General features: G+C 43.5%; 1 pseudogene; it reads right to left on the bottom strand.

The window, feature by feature from the left end:
- Window positions 1-4,145: 4,145 nt before the first annotated feature.
- LOC122738032 lies at window positions 4,146-8,530 on the bottom strand (annotated as a pseudogene).
- Between the last annotated feature and the right edge of the window lie 811 nt (window positions 8,531-9,341).

The raw sequence follows: 9,341 nt of genomic DNA, 5'->3' as shown, positions 1-9,341 counted from the left end.
AGGGTCACACAGCTAGTAAGTGTTAAGTGTCTGAGGTCAGATTTGAACTCAGGTATTCCTGACTCCAGGGCCGGTGCTCTATCCACTGTGCCACCTAGCTGCCCCACAATAGATTCTTCTTTTCTTTTCTTTTCTTTTCTTTTTTTTTTTTTAGTGAGGCAATTGGGGTTAAGTGACTTGCCCAAGGTCACACAGCTAGTAAGTGTTAAGTGTCTGAGGCTGGATTTGAACTCAGGTACTCCTGATTCCAGGGCTGGTGCTCTATCCACTGCGCCACCCAGCTGCCCCCCACAATAGATTCTTAAAAAGTATGCTTTGGAAAACAAGATCTGGTATTAATCCAGTGACAGACCAAGTCTATTGTCCAAGGACCATCCAGCTAAATTTAGAAAAGCTAAAGAATAATGAATTTTTCAGTCACAAGAATTCTCTACTAAACTGTAGAGCAGTAGTGATCTCTTTCTCTGGAGTGGGTACTCATACTGATGAAGTCACAGATTCTTGAAATATTGATGGCTCTCCTGGTATTGATTATTAACTTAGCCAGCTAATAACATTGATGGAAAAAGAGAGTAGTTACTTTTCCCCTACATATCTATATGCTCTGTAGCTATTACGCCAATAAAATTCTATAGATTTTAAAGCCTCATTTAAATGTCAATTGTTAGGTATATTGTTATTATGCCAAACTGTATTGACTCTGCCTTTCCTTTGGATCCACCAACGTTGCGGAGAGGGAAAACCTGCTGTATGGGCAACACCTTGTTTTCCATATTGATCAGCCCAGGCCAGCGCCCTGGAGAGGATACTCTGGCTACTCCTCATGGGGTAGATACAACACAGGATGCGGCAGTTACCAGTTATAAGTCACTCAGGAGCTGTAGCTCCCGTATTGGACTGCACAGCCACACTGTGGCCTGTGGCTCTTCAAGGCGCTGATCCATGGTCCTTCATGACTGGTGGAGGCCTACTACTACTACTGTTATTTCATTAATACAAAATTCTCTGTACAATTATGTATTAAAGAAATGGAAGTACATGGTAGCACCTAATTTCATAGTAAAAGGGGATGCAAGAAATAGGACAGTAGCTTGATGGGGAAATGTGTTCAAGTGATAAGTAGTTCTGGGGTTCCCCCCAAGACCTATGCATGTTTGGATTTTTTTCTAATATTTATGTATACTTAGGAGAAGAGGAAGAGTTAGTAGGGGAGAAAAGAATTAAGATACCAATGAGAGGTCATTAGTAGTTTAAGTTCTGCCTTTTACTACTAAAACTTGAGAAAAGATGAAATGAGTTGAGGGTAATTTAGAAACTCATGCTAGTCCTTTTCTTTGTGAAGTAAACGAAATCTTCATATGAGAGTTGTAAAAGGGGATAAGACTGAGGGGGGATTCCAATCCAATACTGTGTACATTTATTAAATGCCTACTATGTGTGTGGCACTGTGCTACAATGGGGATACAGTTAAGAAATCAGTCCCTGCCCTCCCTCGAAAACCTTACAATCTAATGGGGGGTGGGGGGGAGAGACAGCACAAAAGGAGGCACAAAAGTAGAGGTAGGTGGTCAGGAGGGGTACCCAGGAAGCAGACCAGGGAGTACCAGTGCAGTTGAAACAAGGCAGAACAGCAGGTACAGGGAGAATGAGCCAGAAAGTCCAATTTTTGCCCTCTATGGAGGAAGGCATTAAAATGGTTCATATTGAATCCTAGAGAAATTAGCGAGCTACTAGACCTTATTGAGAAAGGGCTGTCCCATGTTACTTTAGTGCCCTCCTCACCTCTACCTCCTAGCTTCTCTGACTTCCTTATAGACAGCTCAAATCCTACCTTCCACAGGAAGCTTTTCCATGACCTTTTTTCTCCCCTCCCCCAGCCATTTACACCTTATCTATCTTGTATGTATATAGTTATTTGCATGTTGTCTCTAGGATGTGAGCTCCTTAAGTATAGGAACAGTATTTTTGTCTTTCTTTGTATCCCTAGTGTTTGGCACAATGCCTGGCACATAGTAAGTGCTTAGTAAATGTTTGTTGACTGGTTAATTGACTGATATGGATAGAACAGCATTTTAAGAAAATCAATTTGACAGCTATTTTGAGGAAGAATTGTAATGGGGAGAGAGTTGAGGCAGAGGTCTGATTAGGAAATGGTTGCAATCATTCAGGTGATGAGAGTCTGAACTAGGCAATGTGGTTGTGTGGGTGGAAATAAGGGCACAGATGTGAGAGATGTTTTGGAAAATAAACCCAATGGAGATAAAAACAGAAGTGGAAGCAGGTCTTCATGACAATGGTCAGGTGGGGAGAGTTGGCAACTGCCTACTGCTATCTTGGCTTCTATCTCTGTCCCCATCTAGAGACTGACAGCATTTCTTCTTCCTTGAAAAACACTAAAGAAGAGAGTTCTTCCATCCATATGACCTTTTCCAATTTGGCAGCCATTTGAAAGGTTTTTCATCACCACACAGCAAGATGACAGGAAAGAGTCTTAGATTTCTGCACACATTCTGAATTATGGAAGGAAAAGGCCTCTCCATTATGTACATCCGGAAGGACTAGGTCTTCATTGCATGGTCCCACCATTACACTGAAAAGGCTCCAAATACAGTCCCAACAACAGAATACTTTTTGAGGACTGGCTTAGATAGTATGAAGAACTTGATCATCAGCAAGCTGGCCACCTGGTGATGGAATCTTTGGCCATAGCAACCTATGAAATGAAGAAAAATATAAAATAGTACTAAGTCCTTTAGGGTCCCCTTTCTGTTTTGACAGTGATGGTGGCAGCAGAGTAGCAGAACAGTATAAATTTTAATATGACTTTTGGTACTCTGAGAAATCCTTGTTCAAGCAGCAAGTAGTAGGGAAGAGGAATAAGGAGCATTTTTTTTTCAGGGCAATGAGGGTTAAGTGACTTGCCCATGGTCACACTGCTAGTAAGTGTCAAGTGTCTGAGGCCAGATTTGAACACAGGTCCTCCTGAATCCAGGGCTAGTCTTTTATTTACTGCTGCCCCAATCAGCATTTTTATAATGCATACTATGCACCAGGAACTTGTACAAATATTATCTCATCTGAGTCCCATAACAACCTTATGAGGTAGATGCTGTTATTATCCCCATTTTACAGTTGAGGAGACTAAAGCAAACAGAGGTTAAATGACTTGCCTAGGGTCACATAGCTAATAAGTGAGATCAAATTTGATCTCAGGTCTTCCTAATTCCTGGCCTAGTGCTCTATCCACTGCACCACCAGATGCCACTAAGTAGACATCCTACTGAAAGAACTGAATCACATCCATTGAGTTCCATAAACAAAATTAAATGAAAGATGGAAGTTACAGCCAAATAGAAGGATGAATTATAGTTGCTCCAGCAAGAGGCAAATAGAGGAATTTGCAAAGTTATTTTTCACCAAACACCCAAAGGAAACAGAAAATGTCATTTCATGGGATATATGGTCATTTTATATTGACATACTTATGATAATTATTTTCAGAAAGACTATCATGAGCATAATTGAACCATATGAGCCAACATCTGTTGCAGAGAATTAAGAGGTAGAGAAATCCCATGAAAAACTCAAGACCCTCTAAATTAAATAAACATAAACTTTAATACCTGGTAACTTCAGTTTAAAGGTGGGACTAGTTGTGGATCAGTAAGAAAAAGGATGAGAAGGGGCAGTTAGGTGGTGCAGTAGATAGAACACTGGCCCTGGATTCAGGAGGACCTGAGTTCAAATCCGGCCTCAGACACTTAATACTTACTAGCTGTGTGACCCTGGGCAAGTCACTTAGCCCCAATTGCCTCACCAAAAAAACCCAAAACAAAACAAAAAAAGAAAAAGAAAAAGGATGAGAGGCCAAAGAATTGTAGACCACATGGAAGCCTATACATTTGAATACCTTCTTCAAGAAAGACAAACAAACAAAAACCAGTAGGTGCCAAACATGGCAATCACTGAACACCATCACCAAAACTATAAAGTTCATTATATTTTTTTTCATTTTTTCAGATTTCAATGGTTTTGAAAAAATCAAGGAAAAAGAAAGACACAAAGCAAGCAAGAAAGCAAATCAGTTGGCATTTTCTTTTTTTTCTTTTTTTTTTAATTCAATTGGCATTTTCATGAGGTGATTTTACAAGTGGGCTTTAGAAGAATCAAGCAATGCTGCTGGCATTAGATGCAATCCTTGGCCACAAGTCAGCACACTACTTAGCAACAGGTCCTGTGATGGCTGAACCTTTCATCTCGCCTTTATTGTTTACTATAACCCCTGCATTGTCTTCAAAGTATAGGAACACACCATCTTTTCTCCGATAGGACTTCTGTTGCCTTATTACCACTGCTGGATGAACCTTCTTCCATAGCTCTGGTTTCCCCTTTTTGACTGTGGCCATCACCATGTCATCCACACCAGCTGCAGGAAGCCTGTTCAATCATCCCTTAATTCCCTTCACAGAGATGATGTACAGGTTCTTAGCACCTGTATTATCAGCACAACTGATGACAGCTCCCACTGGGAGACCCAATGAAATTCGGAACTTGGCTCCAGAAGACCCACCATGTCCTCGCTTAGACATCTTGGCTCCTGGAAAGGACAAAAGAGAGAGGAAACGTGGGGGATGTCGGGATATGAACCTCATTATATTTTAATCGGCAGGAAATGACTGGTTACTGCTATGAGATTCTTTTTGTTATAACTTCAGTTTTTCTTGATAGCCTCAGCTCATTCTGAGCTCTGTTATTCTTGATAGATTTGTACAGGATTGTGCCATGCTCTATTTATTCTCTGTTACTTGCCTTTAGGGACAGCTAGATGGTGCAGTAGATAGATTGCTGGGCCTGGAGTTGGGAAGACTCATCTTCCTGAGTTCAAATCCAGCCTCAGACACTTATTAGCTGTATGACCCTGTGTAAGTCACTTTTAACCCTGTCTGCCTCAGTTTCCTCATCTGTAAAGTGAGCTAGAGAAGGCAATGGCAAACCACTCTAGTATCTTTGCCAAGAAACCCCAGATAGTGTCATGGAAAGTTGCACATGACTGAAATGACTGAACAACACTTGTCTTTAGTATCATCAACAACTAGCAATATGCATGGGTACTATCCAAGACATACAAAATTTTTGTGAGTCATCTACACATACATTGAGAATGTCCTCAAAGAGGGCCTAAGTAATCTAACAAGCACACAATCAACAAGTATTTGTTAAACATCTACTACGTGCCAGTCACTGTGCAAATATAATCAACGATATAGTATCTACTTGAAAGAAAATTTGGCATTCCATTGGTGAAGACAAGAAGACATACTTAAATATTATAGAATAAATATACATATAAGTGTTTAAATATAGCATAGTTTAAGAGGGAGTACAATAGCAGTTGAGGGGGATCATGTGAGGCTTCATGTGAGAGGTGTTGTGTGAATTACTTCTTGAAGAAACAGACGAATTCTATGAGGTGAAGGTAAGGACAGTTTATTTCTCTCCTGGGGGTGGCCTATGAAAAGGAAGGGAGGGGGCAGCTAGGTTGCGCAGTGGATAGAGCACCAGCCCTGGAGTCAGGAGTACCTGAGTTCAAATCCTGCCTCAGACACTTAACACTTACTAGCTGTATGACCCTGGGCAAGTCACTTAACCCCAATTGCCTCACTTTAAAAAAAAAAAGGCAGGGAGACAGAGGATTGTGTCATGTGTTAGGAACAGAAATAAGGCCAGTTTAAATCTTAGAGAAGGGAAGTGATGTACAATGAGCCTAGAAAGATAGGTTAAGGCAAGGACCTGTTCTTAAAGAAATTACTTTGAAAACAGTATACAGGATGGATTGAAGGTAGAGACTTGAAGCAGGTGAGAAGTGATCAGGGCCTGAACTAATATAGTAACTATATGAGTAGAGAGAAGGGATCTCATACTCTCCCTTTGGAAAAGTAAAGAAATGTGGACTAGTTGATAACTATGATTAGATAAAGAACTGGCTGAACAAGAGAACACTAAGAGAAGTAGTTAATGTTTTTATGTCAGTTAAGAAGAAAGTCTAGGGTACTGTGCCACAGGGACCTATGCTTAGCTCTGTGTAGCTTAACATTTTTATTAATGACTTGGATAAAGACTACAAATTACACAAGGCCAGTAGTGACTACAAACACACTGGATGTCAGAGTAAGGCTCCAAAAAGATCTAGACAGGCCAGAGCTTTGGGCTGAATGTAGTGAGATGATATTCAATAGTGAAAAATGTAAAATCTTACACTTGGGTTGAAAAAAAAATCTTCACAAGTACAAGATGGTAGTAGGCATGGTTAGACAGCAGTTTATTTCAAAGAAATCTGGGGATTTCACTGTCCCAAAAGTTATGTTAACAGTGTGATTTGGCAGCCAAAAAATGCTAAAAATATCTTGGAATCCATTCAGAGAATCATAGCTTCCAGAAAAAAAGGAGGCAATGGTCCTTGTATACTCTGTCAGAGCACACCTGGGATAGTGTGTTCAGTTCTGGGTGTAAACTACAGTTTAGGAAGAACCTAAATATGTTGGAGAGGATCCAGAGGAGGGAAACTGATTGGGTAGAGGACCTTGAGTCCTATTATAAAAGGACTGGTTGAAGTAACTGGAGATGTTTAGCCTAGAGAAGAAAAGATTCAGAGGGGACATGATAACTTTTAAATAGCTGTCACATGAAAGAAGTATTTTGCTTACTTTGTTTAGCCCCAGGAGGCAGAAGCAGTCACCATGGTAGAAGTTGCAAAGAGATATATGTAGGTTTGATGTCAGGAAATGTATCTTAGCAAACAGAGCTATCCAGAAGTGGAAAGGACTTGCTTGTGGAGGGTGGGGGAGTAGGTGACTTCCCCTCAATGGAAGTCTTCAAGTAGAAGCTGAAGAACACTGGTTGGGGTGTTATAGTTGGGGTTCCTTTTCAGGTATGGATTGAACTGGAGGACTGCTGAAGTTCTTTCAAACTCTAGAATTCTGTGATTTTGTGATACTTCTAGTAACACAGATTCACAGAATGGGAGTTATCTTGGACTCTTCACTCTTCATAACCTACATCTACTCACTCAATGGGCTTGTTTATTCTATTTCAATAATATCTCTTACATCTATTCCCTTTTCTTTAGTCCTGGTTGACTTCATCTAGTTCAGACCCTCTTCACTTTTTACCTAGACTACTAAAATAGCCTAATAATTGTCCCACCTACTTTCAATTTCTGTTCTCCCCATTCCATCCTCCACACTGCAGCTAAGTTGATGTTTGAAAAAGCACAGGCGTGACCATATCATGCTGTGTTCAAGAAGTTTCCTATTTCCTTTTGGCTAAAGTACAAACTTCTCAACTAGCTTGTGAAAGAAGCAGTTAGGTGGTAGACTGGATAGAGGGGTGGGCCTGGAGTTGGGAAGATCTGAATTCAAATTTAGCCTCAGACACTTACTAGCTGTGTGACCCTGGACAAGTCACTAAACCTGTATGCTTCAGTTTCCTCAACTATAAAATGGGAATATGCTATTTAGTATAGTGCCTGGCACATAGTAAGAGCTATATGAATGCTTATTTTCTTCTCATATAAAACCCTTCAGCCAGACTTATTCTTGTACATTGCTCTCCATACAACCCACATTTCAGTCCAGTGGGCCTGCCTGTTTCTTATGCACAACATTCCATCTCCAGTCTCTGTGCCTTTACAGAACCTGTCCCCTGTATTTTAGAATCCACACCCACCTCACCTCTGCATGGAAGAACTAAAGCTTTGCTCTGGTGGTCTCCTCCATGAGGCCTATCCTGACTGCCCCCCCCCCCAATTATTTTGTATATTTTTTGTATTTATGTTACTTCTGGCAATAGAATACAAACTCCTTAAGAACAGGGACTGTTTCATTTTTACTCATGTAAACCCTTCCCTCCTCCCCCCACTAGCACAATACCTGGTACACAGAAGACAACTAATAAACATTTGCTGAATGTTCGAGTGGAAATAAACACCATTCCTGGGCACTTGGTAGTAACGCAGGAGAGAGACCCTGTTGTTTTCTCGGAGCTTTTGGATGTCCCAAGTTAGAATAGATATTTCCTTCCCAGGTAGCAGTAGGTTCTGGGGCACGAAGGCCTTCAGATTCATTTCTTGAAAGGGGCTGGGACCAAGCCTATAAAGCCAGCACTTCTTTCATGATGGAAGAGCCGTCGGCATCGTGCCAGTCAGTTAACAAACATTTATTAAGCTCTCACACTATGACTGGCATTGTGCTTATTAGTGGGTTCCTCTCTTCCCTGGAGGCTCTTTACTAAGGGCGGACACAGAGTAGAAGGGGGGCTTCTGGGGAGGCATCTTTGGTGTCAGCGACAGTAGAGGGGATGCGAAGGCTGGTGGAGGGGGTCTCTGCCTCTGTGTCTCTGCCTGTCTTTGTGGTCCGTGTCTGTCCCTGAGCCTGCCTCATTACCTTTCATTACCTGCCCTGGGATCTCTGCACTTGCGGAGGATCGAGCTGCTTCACTCCCTCAGTTTACGAATTTGTCGCATCACCGCCCGCAGTCCCTGAGCCCGCCCACCGAGGAAGCACCGCCCTCTCGCCGCTCCTCCCCGAGCCCTGCACCAGGGACGGCGGGGCTGCGGCCCAGCCCCGGGCGGGGGCAGGGCTTGGGGCCCGCGTAGCCGCGCATACGGAAGCACCCCGGGACCCGCAGTACCCGCCAGCGGACCGGACCATCCAGCCTCCAGCTCCAGCCTCCAGCTCCAGCCTCCAGACTTCCGCAGCCGCAGCCTCCGCCGTCATGCCGGTGAGTCGCGCGCAGCTCCGCGCCGTTTTCCTTTGTTCAGGATCCGCTCGGCCGGAGGGCCCCGCCGCGGCGCCGGGAGCTGAAAGCAGGCTAAACCGGGTCCTTCGGCTGCCCCGGCCCCTGCCCAAACCTCGGTCCTCTCGCCCCCAGCCCATCCTTGCATTGACCACACGTCTGCCGGGGGGCTGAGGTTTAAAGGGCCCGGCATTCAAAGGGCTCCGGGAGAGGGCGTGTGAAAGAACTCGGTACTTCTAACCGAGGCTCCTAAGGGTTCTAGTCCTGCCACACCCTAGTCACCTATGGAAGAATTCGAGAGGAGCCGCCTAAATCCCAGCCCACTGGGGGACCCCCGAGCCTTGGGCCCCTCTCGATCCTGGGCCTGCAGCCCTCTGGGCTCTTCGGATCCAGGACTCTCAAACCCCGACGCCCCAGTGCTCTGGCCAGCTGGGGATCCCAGAACCCTAGTCAGGGAACCCTTCAGAAAATATGCAGAAGCTATAAAGGAGCCTGGTATGGGTGGTTGGGAAGGGTGGAAACCAGCCTTTATTAAGTGTACCCAGGCA

Source organism: Dromiciops gliroides, chromosome 2 (assembly GCF_019393635.1).
Source record: "Dromiciops gliroides isolate mDroGli1 chromosome 2, mDroGli1.pri, whole genome shotgun sequence".
In the NCBI taxonomy this organism is placed as follows: Eukaryota; Metazoa; Chordata; class Mammalia; order Microbiotheria; family Microbiotheriidae; genus Dromiciops; species Dromiciops gliroides.
The sequence above is the reverse complement of the archived record's forward strand: the minus strand, read 5'-3'. Positions and strand labels throughout refer to the sequence as shown.